This window comes from Ctenopharyngodon idella, chromosome 23 (genome assembly GCF_019924925.1).
Source record: "Ctenopharyngodon idella isolate HZGC_01 chromosome 23, HZGC01, whole genome shotgun sequence".
NCBI lineage: Eukaryota > Metazoa > Chordata > Actinopteri > Cypriniformes > Xenocyprididae > Ctenopharyngodon > Ctenopharyngodon idella.
This window is the reverse complement of record NC_067242.1, coordinates 3,714,937-3,731,990: the sequence shown is the minus strand read 5'-3', so window position 1 is coordinate 3,731,990 and position 17,054 is coordinate 3,714,937. Positions and strand designations below refer to the sequence as shown.

The following is a 17,054-nucleotide window of genomic DNA, read 5'->3' as shown; positions in this document are numbered from 1 at the left end:
ATTCACCTTTATTTCTATAGCGCTTTATACAATATAGATTGTTTCAAAGCAGTCATACGACTCACACAATGCACTCCGTATTTTTAAGCTATACAAAGTAAAATAAATGCCATTGTTTCTTGAAAATCTTTGCGTATCTCTCTCTCAAAGAAACGAAAAAACATCAAAAGTCATTGTCCCGTGATCAAACATCATCAATTGAAATGTAGTGTATGGCTTCAGAATACTTTGAATGGTGTACACAAGTCATATGGATAATGTTGTGGCGCTTGTTTGTCAGTTTGCAGTTTGACAGTATCTGTCCCATTTTATTTTCATTACGAGACAAACAGTGGCCAGTGTATTCTCACATTTCAGTCTTGTGCTCCATGGAAAAACAAAGTCAAACAGGTTTGGAATCACACAAGGGTGAGTACATGATGACAGTTGTTTCATTTTTGGCGAAACTATTCTTTTAATCTACTGAATTGTATGTGGTTGAAGATGAAAGGAAATGTATATGAAACAGATGATGTGCCTGAGTTGGCATCTTTCTTTGTTGTTCGGTTTCGCTCATGAGACTCCAAATGCCACTCACAGTCTGGCATCGGTCCCAACAGAATCCAAGGCTCTATGTAGTCTGTCAAAGCGCATTAGTGTCATTAGTGCTATAGGTTCTCATGTCACTGAGCTGAAGCCAGACAGTTATGTAAGATGATGTCCAGACCACCAGACGTGGATGACACCCTTGTGCTCTCCCTCCCTCACTCTTTTCTTTTCTCCTCCCCAATGTTTTCCCTCAATGCTCTGTGTACTTTACTGACCCTTCTGGGGAAAGTTCCAGAATTTGAGAGATAGAAGCTCTGCACCACATCATGCTTTATTTAGAGGCAGTTTGGATGTGTGGCGTGTATGCTGTGTGTTATGCGACTCTCTTAGGGCCGAATGTTGAGGATATGGCTTCTGATTAGAGAGCCGTCTACTTCTCTCTCATCTTTTTCATCCAACCTTCTTTTCTTCAATGCCTCTTGAGCCGGCTGTACACTAAATGATTTTTGATGTCCGTTATGATTGTTGCTTGTCAAGATTGAACCATATGACACCAATGAGATCTTGGGTAAAGCTCAGGACAGACTGTGGGACATGTTTGCCTTGATTTCAGACTGCCTCACGTTTTGACATCCGCATTGATGCGCAGCCACTATTGGGCACTTTTGGCCCTTTTAAAACACACTTTTCACACTCTCAAACATTTATTTTTCTTTGTCCACTAACAATGTCTAACAGTGGATATACTGTTCAAGAATTACAGAAGAATTCTGCCATTTTTTGTCATTTTCTGAAAATCAAGTCAAAATCCCAAAGTGTAATTTCCACCATCTCAAATCTGTGTTTAATAGACAGAAATGTGTTTTTTTTGTCTTAAGGTCCTTGCACACCGAGTCTGTAATTCTGCCACCAAAACTTTCATCCGTTAAAAAAAAAAAAAAAAAAGTGTTTTTGTATCCATAGCCAGTCAAAACACCAGAGAGGTGTTTTGACAATTCAGAGCCTCCGTACAAGCCAACGCCAAAATCCAGAATGGCGTCTGACAAGTTGATCCACTTTGTCTCGCAGCACAAAGCACTGTATGACAAACAATCTACAGAGGACAACAAAATCTTCCTCACTGCTTGAAGACTCAATTTTGTATTGTTTTGCGAATTTTTTCGCAACGGATTAATTAATACCCATCGGACTCAGTGTGCAAGGTTTCTGTGCGTGATGAATTTTTAGGATGATGAATATGAAAAAACGCATACGAAAATTTCGGGCTCAGTGTACAAGGACCTTTATGGTGGCTAATTTCATATTCTAAATACAATTAAATTATAATTTTACATTTTTTTTGCATAATTTGGCAAAAATACATACTTTTTTAAATAAAAAATAAAAAGTTTCCTGCAAATTTGTTTAGCTTGTTTAGCGTGGTGGAAAAGATGCCACAACTGTGAGACAAATGCATTTTTTGATTTTGATAAACATTTTCACATAATAAAATAGAAATGGCACTTCACACTTTATTCAGAATATAACACTAGTTTTTAAAATGTAACGGTGCACATTTTTTTTTGATGGATTTTCATAGCTTAAGATTGAAAATCTGGGATTGAAGGGTAAAGTAATAAAATCTAAACATAAAAGGCATTTGAAAAAATAAATGATGATAAAAAGTAAGTTTGAATGTGAGTTTTTGAAAACAATACTGTTATTGTCTCTGTGTAAACTACAAAAACGCAAATTTGTGGAAACGGTGACTTCATGTGCATGCGTATTTTTAGTCGTTTACATGGATCCGTGTTAACAGGGATCGTTTTGACAATGTTGTCATCTGTACATGAAAAATGCAAAGGAAAAACTTTTCAGTTTTTAGTAAAGCATTTTGGTATAAACGTACCCTTAGCTGTTGTTACCTGATAAATAGTCTTGTGCAGCTAGACTTTTGACGGATGACATATGGTCTGTGCTCTAAAAACCCAATTGGCCAAGGGCCACTCACTGAAGTAGGAAGAGGCCACCTGACTGACATGTAAAGTGACCAAAGACAGCCAAATAAGATTTAGATTTCTAACTTTGCCAAAGTGCTTCCAGTTTAGTGCAGGTGGTCCATGTTTGTGACCCTATATATTAAAGGCACTATAACAAACTTTAGATCTTATATGGAATAATTCATCCAAGACTGGGAAAAAAAAAATAAATAAAAAATAAAAATACATTGAACTAGGGATGCACAATTTGTGCAAAAACACTATAAATAATATATAAATAATGACTATAAGATTATTATAATAATAATAAAACAAAATTAAAATTATTACTGTAGTGATAATACTATTTCACTTTAAAATAAAAAAAAAAATGAGTAAGAAAAATCATAATAATTTCATTTTACAATACAACTGTCCAGTACAACAATTCTAATATTTAGGGATGGTTTAATGTTTGAAAATGAAGAAATGGTGGAAACTGCACAGAGCCTTTAAAGCTTCTCTTTTTTATTTATTAAACTAAATTGCAGTCTTTGCAATCAGTTGCTGTGCTCCCATTGGCTCCTGCTGCATTACATGAGTGCCTTATGAGTGTCACATTGCAGGAATGTGGCCAAAACATTTTGACAGAAATCTGTCAAATGACAAGAATAATTGCAAAGGCAGTTAATCGGCCTTCGGTGAGCATGCCACACTAAAACAATCCAAGACTTCCAATTTTGCTTTTGAAAAAAATCTCAGTGATCTACAAATTTAGTCTCAGATGGCAAAAATCACACAAAAAAAAAAGTCCAACATGTTTGCATAATGCTTTAGTCAGTCTGATTGTATTCATCACAAAAGGCTCAGTTTTGGGTTCTGAGAAAGGGTTTGCTCATTTTTTGTATCACAAGCTGAAATATGGGAACAGTTACATCAAGCTGAATCATTGGGCTCTTGGCCATGGAGTTACCCGCCATACATTCATCTACCTCAGCCAGTGTGTGCGTCAGCCAACATATCCGCTGTTTGCCTTTGAAATGCAAATTGGTGAAGTGAGGAAAGAGAAGTGGAGTAGACACATAGCAGCAGAGCAATTTTGTGTGGTGGTTGGATGATGCGCAGCAGGAAGAATCAGAGTGCAGGAATGGACACAGACGGCTCTGTTACACAACTGGAAGGAGAGATAATGGTGGGAAGCATAGAGTCAAAAAAAGAAGAGAACAAGATGATGATGATGTGTTTTCCAGGGAAAACTTAGTAATGGATCTGGTGGAATGACTCCTTTCAGGAAAGAACACGGGGAGTCTTCAGAGTGCCAAACTTGATGAAGATGACCCTATGACCAATGACTAATACCCATGTTATTACACACATTTGTGTCTTCATGAACCATATATACAAGAACACACACACACACACACACACACACACACACAGAGAGAGAGAGAGAGAGACACACAGATACTATCAAAAAGGCATTTTCACCCACAGAATTATATATATATATATATATATATATATATGATCCTTCAGAAATCATTCTAATATGCTGATTTATTATCATTAGCTACTTTACATTGAGTAACTTATAGTTTAACAAGCTACAGTTTCTAAGTAGCCTTCAACCACAGTCAAGTTGACTTTATGTAAGATTACAATGTGCAAACATGTGAATAGTCATACAATGTTTACGGATTCACTGCACACAAAATTAATAGTAAATCTCAAAAGCCGGCAAAGAAAGGAAACTAGCCCAGTAAACAAACCCAAAACATGTGGAATAATTCGAGAACTCATTACTCACACACGCTCACACATTACCAGCTGAAATTATTTCAAGAACAAACATGATTCTGTGGCAGTTCTAAAAGACAAATTGTTGGAACGTTTCCTTCTGATGAGCTGCCTTCTTTTAGTCTGTGAGAGGGAACAAGATTGCTTGCCACATCCTCTCTTTGCCGATTTGGAGGAGGCTGGCTGGGTAACTTGTGGCTTCTTCTTTATGAATTATTCGGTCAGTGTGACTTTGCCTAAGTATATAATGACCTGACTGACGTCAGAAGCTTTGTGGATTGACATGTCAGTAAGAATAGAGAGAGATGTGAGAGCTTCATGTGCTCAAGTCATTAACTCTATGAGAGCACAGATGAAGGAAGGATCAGATCAGAGGTGTTGATGGCTGAAGGATAAGGACAGAAATGTAAATGGAAATAAAACACTCAAAATGCTCAAGAAAGATCCCTTGCAAGCAAGATGTCACTTTTTTTTTTTCAGCAAAAGCAGAATCAACTAAAACACACTAAACATTAGTGGTGTTTGCCTGTGCAAAAGAGTGGCACATTCTAAGGTGTTATGGTGGGTTTCCAGGCTCTTGCAAAAGAGGCGTCATGCCCATTCAATTTGAGAGGACACATGCCCCCTCAGACTTTTTGAGCCAAATGGATTTTGAATGCAACTTCCAAAAGACAAAAATATTTGTTTTTACATTTGATAAATAAGCTTCACAATTATTGTAGGTACAAAATTTGGGGTGGTATTCGGTGTGTTTCAATGGCAGGGACCAGTGTCTAAATAAAGTTCCGGGTAAAAATGTCCAACTATGAAAGTACCTGCTTGTGAGGTAGTACATTGTACTTTGGTAGTACTAATCAATCATACTTTTGGGACTTAGGCGCTGAACATGCTGATTGGTTGAGTTCAAGCAGCATTTTGATTGGTTGACTCCACGCAGCATTTTATTTAAACCACCATTTTTAAAAGTCTGTTGCGGTGTGTGCAGTAGGAGTTGTTTGCTTACATGCGGAGGACGAAATCCAGTGGGAACTGGAATGTCGCACGCAGTCTTACGTCACCAGACTCTTCTTCACGGACTCTACCGCGATGGAAATGCAGACAACAACAGGTCTGGGGAAAAAAATCCCTGGGAAAAGAGTTCCTGGGACAAATTGTTTCGGGTAATTTCGGTGCAAAAGCGGCTTTTGATGCCCTGGCTATCGCATCTGCAATTGTGCTGATATTCAGGAAAACAGCACTCTATATCCTGTTATAAATATTAAAAACAGGAACTCATACAGGGACTTTTTTGCCCCATATATCTTGATTTTTAAGTGGTATTTTTGCCCCAGGCCCCATTAATTTCTTTTTCGACGAAGGCCCCTTCTGATGTGAGGCCCGTTTCAAGTGAAACATAGCAAAGGCCGCTACTGGCGGTTGGTGATCAGTTTGTGTGTAAATGTATATTTTTGACCAATGTTTTCCACTTTTTGATGTCATTTCTACTGAGAAACTAGTATTGTAGTAATTAAATATTCGCTTAGTCATCACCAAAGCTCTATATATTTTGTTGTAGATCAATAAACCATTATGCTGCCTCAGAACTCTGTGCATAATCAGCGTCATGAGGTAACATCTTGCGCAATCACTGCCTGCAAAGTCATTGCCTGATAGGGCAGCAAGGCAACAAGTCGGCTGCCTAGGCTTTCAGATGCAGCCTGTGTCGCAGGTGCTGCGCGTTTCTTTGAAGGACTCCAGAGAACAGCCTCTAATTTGCAAAATGCACTTCCAAACACAGAAATAAGGTGCAGTTTAGTGGTGTCCAAAACTGATGGTTTAAATTCATTTGTCATATTAAGCTACAAAATACGTTGAAAACTGAATCCATGCAGGACTTGAAATGTTCTGGAATAGTAACAGTAAGCGTTAATAATGTATGATTGATTTTGCTTTGGTTCATTATTCAGAACGAGTTAAAAAAAGAATATAATTGGGCCTGAATTATTACATTGAACATTTAAGTAACATTTTATTATAATTATTATTTTTATGAGGGGTTTGGTTTTTTCAATGACACACGAATCAAAGTCAAAAAGTCAAATTTGCTGTTTTCCATAGGCAACATGAAGGGCGATCAGTGGCAGTTCATTAGCAATTTTGCTTGGGTTCATTATAAGAAATATGCAGGATTTGAACCTAGCACCCTCACATCATACAAAAAAAAAAAAAAAAAAAATACACCACTAGACTATCATGTATCACAGGTGGTTGCTTGGGTGTTCTAGATGGTTGCTAATCCTAAGTCTATATTCTGGTTGTGTGAGGAGTTTGAAGTTGGTGTACACTAACAATGTTTCCCTCCACTGAAGCTCTGAAAAATTATTTACATCAGCGTTCAATAAAAAAATAAAAAAAATAAATAAATAAATAAATATGTAACCGACTTCAACACTTGTTTCATTGCAAATTTCCATGATATTCTGGTATGTACAAATGGCTGAAATGCCATGTGTTCTCACGTATGTCCTAATCAAATATGTCTATGTCAAAAATGAAGAATGATATTTGAGAGAAGATTTTTCAGTGAACAATGTTCAAACTACTGTTCAAAAGTTTGGGGTCAGTATGATTGTTTAATGTTTTTGAAAGTCTCTTCAGCTCACCAAGGCTGCATTTATTTGATCAAAAACAGTAAAACAGTAATATTGAGAAAAAGTATGTAAAGGAAAATCCATGTTTAGCTGTGCAATAAACTATTTTAACGCAAGCAAAGGCATGCCTCCACGGAGTGCATTCAAATTGTTTAATGCACAGCTAGCCATGGATTATCCTGCTTATACCATGGACATTTGCCAGCACTGACAACTTAAAGCTGTTATTGATGTTTTCAGTGCAATATTTGACTGGAAGGGTAAAACTGACGGTTATTTTCATCAGTTATGGCTCGTTAGGTCTAGCATTCTGTCCACTTTAAATCAGACACAGAGATAAAGTAGTGTGTAAGATTACATTTATTTGAATTAATCAATCATAGCATTTATTTAAATTGATTTTCGAGAGAGAGAGATGTGTGTAAATTCTCTATTAACAATGAAGGTGTGAGTTTAATTATTTAAAAACCAACAATGTTACACCCTCGTTGCAGAGAAAAATAATGTAGCGATTCAGTAGCGATGTTAATTAATTAATAAAAGTTGTGAGGAAGTGTGTGTGTGCGCAGCGCAATCTCTCTGTGTGCGAGTGACGTGTGTGTGTATGCTTCAATGAAAACAGCCCATTAATATAAAACGTTAATTAAACTGACTTGGAACTACCTGTGCATTAAACGGTTTTATTGTGCATCTTCCAGCCACTCAGAATCAAGTATTCAGACAGACCATGGTAGGATACAATTTAAAATATTTTTTTTCAATTTTATTGCATTTTAAAATGTAATGACTTTTCAGCAGCCACTTCTTCAGTGCCACATGATCCTTCAGAAATCTTTCTAATATGCTGATTTGCTGCTCAAAATGTATTTTGTACTTTTTTTCCTGGTACTCGCCGATACCGATGCCTATACATTTATTAATTTCTCTCTCTCTCTCTCTTTTTTTTTTTTTGGTGATGTTTTCCAAGCACAACACAGTGAGACTAATGAATGTAGGACAGCTTCTTTATTATTACTCTAATGAAAAAAGTAATACTTTTTATGTGCTTGTCACAAACTTAAAGAACAAAAATTTCACAGTGTCCAATAACCTTCAAAGGTTATATTACCAATATATATAACTGTTGTTATATAAAAAGAAATTTACAAACAAATTACAAACAATACAACAAATACTATAGAGATACAAATTAAATAAACTTGTTTTTCAGATACAGTAGGTTTATTTACCATGTATACATTTATTTAACATCTTTTGTTGTTTTATTAACGTTAATGACAAATATAGGCTACGGTCCCTTTAAGACTGAATCCATGGATACTGACACATATCCTGTTTTCACCCAAATGTTTACATCGACTTAAGCCATATCCGACTGTGGCCCTGTCCCAAATGGCACACATCATGTGCACTTTCGGTCTTGTGGACTTACAATGGCCGCTGCGTGCGCGTGTCTGTTAAGTCCACAAGACCGTAGGGTGTCCCATTCATCATTTAAGCTTAAAGAAGGGTGCTCGTGAGCGCCCCCTTTGCGGCTGCTATGCGCCCTCGATGCGCACTTCTGCTGAGCTCGCAAGATCATGAGCTACGCAGAGGACTTCTACCCGGTAGTCAAAGCAGCATTATGTCGTGAAAGTGCGGACTCAGAGGAAGACCGTGAGGGTTTAGCGTGCCATTTGAGACAGGGCCGGAATTTACGTGAGATACTCCACACAATGGACATTTTGACAACTATGTGTGCATTTGACCATTCTGGCGCGAGGAGAACTGATCGCACGCTGTCTGAGAGAACTGGGATCGCGCGCAAGAAAGAGAGAGCATGCATGCGAGAGAGAGAGCGCTTCTGGTCTGTGTCATTTAGCGTGATTCCACCTATCCCGCCTTCACTAATCAATAACGAATTGTGATTGAAAGCATGCAGTTCGCAATGTGTGGGTTGTCATTAATTTTGAAGTATTTCCACACCCCTGAGGCTGACATTGTTTCTGCTGCTGCTGTCGGTGCACAGAAAATTCTGTCAGTTACGTCATGCGAGGTATTGTTCTTTGGTATCGGGGGTATTTTTACGAGTACGAGTACAAGTACATGAGTTTGGTATCGGGCCTGATACCGATACTGGCATCCCTTATTATTATTATTATTACTATTATTATTATCAATGTTAAAAACTGTTGTGCTGCTTAATATTTTTGTGGAAACTGCATTTTTGCGACCTTGCCTATAAGTATCAATTTCTAAAAAAAATTGTCACTGTGGACTGTTCTATGCAAAAGAGATGCATATAGATTTTTCATTTTGTGTGAGTGTGTGTGTGTGTGTGTTCGTTCCACAGAAAAATAGCAGCATACATGTTTGAACTGACATGAGGATGAGTAAACAGTGACAGAAATGACAGAAATTTCATTTTTGGGTAAACTACTACTTATATTTAGCACAATAGTAGGCAAAAAACAAACAAAAAAAAAAAACGAATAAATGGCTAAATGATGATAGAATAAATATGTTGTTTGTCATTGAAGTGTCATTGAAGAAAAAAAAAAAAAAAAACACTGAAAATCCTAACTGATATTTTCATCATTCTGCCTGCTTGTAATGAAAAATCTGTTATAACCACAGGGGTACAATTACGTTTCTCTGAACTGTAAAGTGGCTTTGACCTCAAACAAACCTCAAAATCAGCAGCCTTTCTAGCAAACGCTTATAAATTTGCAACTTAAATCATAACTAAATATTACATCTGACAGTAGCTTCCGTCTTCTCGGTGGACAGCACTAAATAATCAAACGAAACTGGAGGGACCACAAAGTCATTTCAAGTTTTGTGAAACATGTGGACACCAAATCCGAAGCCTGAAGCCTGAAACCGTCTGTCTGTTAAACTCTCATTGTGCCGAGCAATAAAGGCCCATGTGCCAGCAAGCGCCTGGCACAGCAGCTCCATATGTGTGCCCTGTTGCCCCTGCCGTGTGGTTTAAAACCAGATCACTGTGTCTGCGTGCCGTAAAAGGCCTGTTTATTTGTGTTTCTCTCACGTTTAATGGCTGCCTCCGAGGCCTTCTTTCATCCAAAGAACTCTTTTCTCCTCCCCCTGCCGCTCTGCACTTGAAGAGACCACGGTTGGCAGTGCTGTGGTGGCGTAGGAGTAATAAAAAAATAATAAGGCTCAAACGTTGATCGATGGCTTTAATTTAAACATCATACATGTGTTATTTTTGGTCCATCAGAATTTATTACGCTTGCACTTTCCGTTTTATGACAGTCAATGCAGCGCGTATGCAACCTGACATGAAAGTTAAAGCAATCAGCTCCTGCCTATAGATCGAAGGAGGAAGGAGCTATTACAAGGAGCCATTAGGTGTCAGGTTGTCAACCAGTAGTGATATATGCTTTATTGTTCGCATGCTTGAGTTATGGGATTCAGAGTATTAAGTTGACTAGTGCTGGCTGGGAATTACAAAGAAAATTTGTTTTGTAACGTAACGTTAATAAGAGTGCTTGTGCGGCAGGATTGCATTGATATTCACTTTTTTTGCAATTAATTTAGCTGGGACTGCTTTACATACAGATTTTTTACATCTTATAATACATTTTGGTATACTTTTCTTAAAGCAATACACTGCAAAAAATGATTTTCTTACTTAGTTTTTGTCTTGTTTCTAGTCCAAATATCAAAAAATTCTTAAAGGATTAGTTCACCCAAAAATGAAAATAACGTCATTTATTACTCACCCTCATGTCGTTCCACACCCGTAAGGCCTTCATTCATCTTCAGAACACAAATTAAGATATTTTTGATTAAATCCGATGGCTCAGTGAGGCCTGCATTCAAAGCAATGACATTTCCTCTCTCAAGATCCATAAAGGTACTAAAAACATATTTAAAACAGCTCATGCGAGTTCAGTAGTTCTACGTTAATATTATAAAGCGACGAGAATACTTTTTGTGCGCAAAAAAAACAAAATGACTTTTCAACAATATAGTGATGGGTGATTTCAAAACACTGCTTCGGAGCTTTTACAGAGGAAATGTCATTGCTGTGAATGCAGGCCTCACTGAGCCATCAGATTTAATCAAAATATCTTAATTTGTGTTCTGAAGATGAATGAAGGCCTTACGGGTGTGGAACGACATGAGGGTGAGTAATAAATGACGTTATTTTCATTTTTGGGTGAACTAACCCTTTAAATCAATAGGCATTTTCTAGACAATTTAAAATTATTGTCTTGTTTTCAGAAAAAAACAAGCAAAATAATCTGCCAGTGGGGTTAGCAAAATAATCTTATTTCAAACCGAAAACAAGCTTATTTTGCTTACCCCATTGGCAGATTATTTAGCTTGTTTTAAAGGAAAAACTCTCTTAATTTTTTTCTGAAAACAAGACAATTTTTACGTCTAGAAAATGCTTCTTGATTTAAGAATTTTTTAGATATTTGGACTGGACACAAGACAAAAAATCTAAGTAAGAAAAGCATTTTTTTTTTTTTTTTTGCAGTGAAATGCATTATTAATATATTTATTAGTTATATATTTATTATTAGTATATTTAATGCACCAATTATGCCATGTAATGCACCTTATAATCCATTGTATGTCTTATTGATGATTGTAACCACAGTTATAATACATTACAATAATTACACACTGCCCGACCAAAAAAATAAAAAAATAAAAAATCAGTTTGGATTCACAAAGAGTCACCAAATGTCACCAAGATGCACCAAAAATTGATGCACCTCTTGATGGAAATAAATGTTGTGATGTTTTTTTTTTCCATCAAGAGGTGCATCAATTTTTGTCAAGATCTTGAATTGACAATGCAAGAGGTGAGCACTCTGTAAAGTCTACTCCAGCACATCCCAAAGACTTGCAATGAATTCAAGGTCTGGACTCAGAGGTGCCAATTCACGTGTGAAAATGATTCTTCATTCTCCCTCCCAACCATTCTTTCACAGTTTGAGCCTGATGAATCTTGACATTGTCATCCTGGAATATGGCCATGATGCATCTTCCTACATAGTTGTTTAAGAAATGAAAAGCTACACACTCCATCAGTTGGGGTTAGAAGAACTGGTGCCAAACATATAACATGCTACAAACATAACAATCACTGCAATAATCATCCAATCATAGACTTAGGCATTTGCTTATTTAAATCCAAACAGCGACTTTTTTTTTTTTTTCTGGCTGGGCAGTGTATATTCACTGTTACACATTTAGAAAGTATAATGCATTAAAACTTCACAAACTAATGAATATTATAATGCATTTTAACTTTGGTTACTGTTATTTATGACAAGATACAGTATAATTCAAGGTACATTAAGAAATACCTTGCTTCAAGTAAAGTGTTTTTTTCCAGGGTTATTTTTTTTTATTTTACTTTTACTTTCAAATCCAAACCAAATCTGTGGTGTCGACATCTGCATCTAGAACTAAGATGAAACTTTGCATGCCTTTTTCTGAAAACAATATAATTGTAATGACATAATGTAACATAGACGGACAGTGACTCACAAATGGAAGACAGTACAAATTTAGATCAAATGTATGAGTTTTAACGTGGACAGTGTGGTATGGAAAGTTTGCTTCAGAAGCGGGCATGGAGAAACAATTAGCTAAACCACCAGTCCGCCTGCGCCGTCACCGGCAACAGATGAAATCAACACTGGCAACGAGCACTGAAGGAAAAACACAAAAGATTTAGATTGCCAGGTTGTTACCACTGTATGTTGCTTCAAGGTGGTTGCTAGGGTGTTCTGGGATAAATCTCTTAGGCTGCATTTACACTGTATGTCTTGATGCCTAATTCTGATTTGTTGAGTATATCCAATTTTTTTGATGACCAGCTTACATCTTTTAAAAGTGACCCATATCCAAAATCTGCATTTACACTATACACTTGGCGAAACAATCCAAGGTAGACGTACTGACCCGGAAAAGCTTAGGCTGAAAAAGAAGTAAAAACGGCGTGATCTGCAATGGATGCAGACAAAATATAATACAAGCATTTGCTTTCCGCACCATCTTTAAAGGTCAGCAAAACATTGGGTTGAGACTTCATCTTCTAATGCACCATTGAAAAGAGTCATGTGATCGTAGTTGGCACACACCTGAGTTGAAGTCATTCGCCACATCGCTTTTTGACTGACGTGCGACTCGCACTGACGGAAATATCCGATCTGTCCACTTACATGCCAGATGCAAATGCACGCATATGATTCATATCAGATTTATTTCCACATATGAATGAGGCCTGAAACTGATCTGAGAATACTGGAATGTGCTTTTTTCTGCTTACACGTTCCTGGGTCATATCCGTTTCTGTGCCACATTTGAAAAAAAAAAAAAAAGAAAGAATTGGGTCACTCGAACCATGTAATGTAAATGCAGCCTAAGTCTCTACTCGGTTACTTCACATGTTTTACCGATTGATTATTCAATCATGAATAGACCAAGTGTAAATGCTCTACAAGACACAGTTGAGAAAGATATCAATTCAATCACTCAAAGAACTCAAGCTCAGGATGTGGTTTGAGATGCGTACAAGACGTGACTTGGCCAAGTGTAAATACCTTTGGTTGTTCAGGCCACAAACAGTACATAAACTTTATATCTCCCAAATGGAATTACGTCAGCATTCTGAAGTTTGGGATTCTTGCGCTTCACACATGAGCAAGCAATCATGGATGACACAATATAGATGGAACAACAAAGTGAAATTCAAACACCAATTGTCACGGAAAATGAATGTTATCAGGAAAGTCAAGACGGTCGAGAGTATCAGTATATACTAAAATGAAAAGGGCGGTCTCTAGATTAGCTTGAGCTCTGACTTTAATAATAAATCTATGGGATACATTTCATGGTTTTATCAACCACCATGCAGATATTGTACATCTGATTGCTTACAATATCAATAGTGCAACTCTGCTCAACAATAAGCATGATTTGAGGTATTGTTGATATTCTTAACAATTAACTGAGTAATTAACTAAGTTCAAAAATAATAATAATATTCATTGCACTAAAATGAACTTGGTCATGAAACTGGAATCTTCATAGATAATTTATAAAAAAGCTAAAAAAAAAATTGGGGTTTTAAAGTATCTTAAGTATCTCACTAAGGCTGTACTTAATCAAAGATACAGTAAAAACAATTTAAAATAACTGCTTTCTGTTGAAACGTATTGTGAACTGTGATTGATTCCTGTGATCAAAGCTGAATTTTCAGCATCATTACTCCAGTCTTCGGTGTCACATGATCCTTCAGAAATCATTTTAATATGCCGATTTTCTGATTATTATCAATGTTGAAAACAGTTGAGCAGCTTCATATTTTTTGTGGAAACCATGATACAGCCAAGAATAGCATTTATTTTCTTTCTTTTTTCTTTGTAATATTAGAAATGTCTTTATTGTCATGTTTGATCAATTTAATCCATCCTTTCTGAATAGAATATTAATTTTTAGGGGAAAAATGGAATACTAGGGGAAAATGCCTGGGATCAGATGTGGTTTTAAATAAAATGTATTACCCTGTGAGACAATTTAGAACTTGTTTGTTGCATATTTGCAATTTTTTTTAGAAACCAACATTTTATGAGTACAAAGCTACAAAACATGCAAACACATGATTCTGTGCAACAAAAAAAAAAAAAAAAAAAAAAAAAAAAATATATATATATATATATATATATATATATATATCTATAAAAAACACTACACAGATCCAAAAATACCACTAAAAAGACTTCTCACAGACTCTACAATTCTCCATGGAGTTTTGTGCACCGGTCATTCGCTAATATATGAACTTGCCACGGTCAGTTTAAGTCATCGGGGAGCTCAGCGCCAAGACAGGAAAACAACGGCATTATTTCCCAAAGAGCGCCTATACACTTTTCTCTTTCCGAGTGATTCAGCAATTGGTTCACTGCAAAATGCTCGACCCCAAAAATTCTGGATGAAGTCCAACACCGCTTCCATGCCCGACATTCAACGAATATTCAAGCAGGAGTGAGATCTCACAATATTCATTGTGCCAATAATGCCTTTTCATTGTTTTTTTCAGTGATTTGTTTGCTTATTAGGTCATAAAATTATTAGAGAGAAGTTTAATCACAGGTCATGTGTGGATTATAGTGCCACGCTAAACTGTATTCAGCCCGGGCCTATTTAACTAAAGTCCTGAGACCATCAATTATTGGAATGAAAACCTAATATAGTCCAGATGTGTCCTGCTGGTTTCCAGAGAAGCCGCACTGAGCACAGATTCTTTTCATTCCCTTTAAGTATCAAACTGATCAGACTAGTACGAGGTTCAAGCTAATTATGATAAGTAAAAGAGAATAACATGCAAAGCTCAAACAGGGTTGCATTAAAACCCAAATCAAACCCTGATATGGCTTAAAGTGGTTATGCATGATTTAGATTATATGTTTTTTAATGCTCTTATTTCAGCCCATATTATATAAACCAACTCCCCGGAACATTCTGACAGGTCTAAAGATCACAGATAACATTCAAAGATCTAGATTTCATCATATTAAGAGATAAAAGGCTGCCTCGTAGCATTTCAAGAGACCCCCCGTCCCCTTTTTCCCTCCCTGCAAATGTGTCACTCTAATGAATTCAATGAATCACATTTACAATAGTTTACAACCCTGATTGCACTGTAATCCAAGTTGGAATTTGATCCAAACGCTTGTCTAAACCAGCCTCATTATATTTCTTACAGATGGCCCACTTAAGCTCCCGTTACATTTAATTGCAACCGTATGAATACGATGTGTCATGAACGCACTCGAGATTTTGACTGCCAGGTGTTTTTGAGGTTTGGGCACCGCTGCACAAGTTCGTATCAGGACTAGTTTATGGTACCGCCATCATACGCTCTTTTATGTCAAAAGTTGGTTGCTTATGCATCCTGGTGTTTTTTTTCTTTCTTTTTTTCATTTTTGTTGATCAAACGATAACGCAATGATGAGAACATCATGTTTTTTGGGGCTTGAACGAAACAAGCTAAAACCTCCACTTGCATTTGCTCCGTCTGTCCAAGTTCATTTCTGTTTCCTCCTGCTTTCATTTTTCTTTTCCACACAAGTGTCAAATCGTCTTTCACTTTCTTTTGATATTAAGGCAGCTTATATGAAAGGATTAATCCGCACGGTCCTGGGAGCCTTAAAGATGGATATGATAAAAAATACATGAAGGCAGCTTGTCAGCGATCTATGTGGTCATATTGAACAGGGATTCTGAAGAGGCGCTGGGACTTTAAATTCAGACCCTTTTTGTGCTGAAAAAGGCGGCATATCTTGGGCCAACAACATTTGGATTTCATTTGTGTGCCAAACAAAACAAAAGCTCACAACAATTTTGTCTTTTTATTTTGATAGATATGATCCTCACAGTCTTGTGGAGTTTAAATTAGAAGCAGACACCTCCGGTGAAGCTCATTTGTCCGTCTGTGTGCGGTGCACGGCTTTGATTGCATCTATAGGCCCTCTAATGACGCTGGCTTATCTCCGGGCTGAAAGTCTGACAAACACTGCTACGCTCAGGTCACAAGGAAGTGTTCACCGCACTCTTCTGGATGAAAGTGAATGGGAAATTTTCCAGGCCTGCAAGCTCATACGTCTCCACGTTTGATTTTAGCTCATTTCCTCTGCTTTGACGGCACATGCGCTGGATATTAGCCTCATCAAGGAGCTAGTGTGGTGGTAAGAAGATATTTAGAAAAGGTGGGTGATGTTTTAATCTGTGTGGGAGTTTATACTGCAGGGTTTGATGAATGCCATCTTGAGGGTGTTTGACACAAAAAGCACATCTTTATTTGGGTCAATGACATGAGCTCTTTTATTATATCTGGATCTTTTTTTTTTTTTTTTTTGTGGGATATAAAAAAGACAAAGTAGTTTAACTGTCCTAATACTCTAAAAATAAAAGTCTAATTGAAAGCAGTGTTGTAACTAAAGCTATTACATCTGCTTTGGCAACTACCTAAAATAAAAGATAAAAGTACTAAAATTATTCAAACCTAAACTGGAATAAAAAATAATTACATCTATACAGAAACATAAAAAAAAAAAAAAAAAAAAAAAAAAAAAACTAATAAAAATAACAGTACTAAAACTTAAACTAA

The 17,054-nt window shown here is 36.7% G+C and overlaps 1 protein-coding gene across 1 annotated transcript in view; it reads right to left on the bottom strand.

Moving 5' to 3' along the window:
- The window catches only part of sugct (succinyl-CoA:glutarate-CoA transferase), a 164,632-nt gene that overhangs the window by 29,006 nt on the left and 118,572 nt on the right, over window positions 1–17,054 (bottom strand). The window lies entirely within an intron of this gene.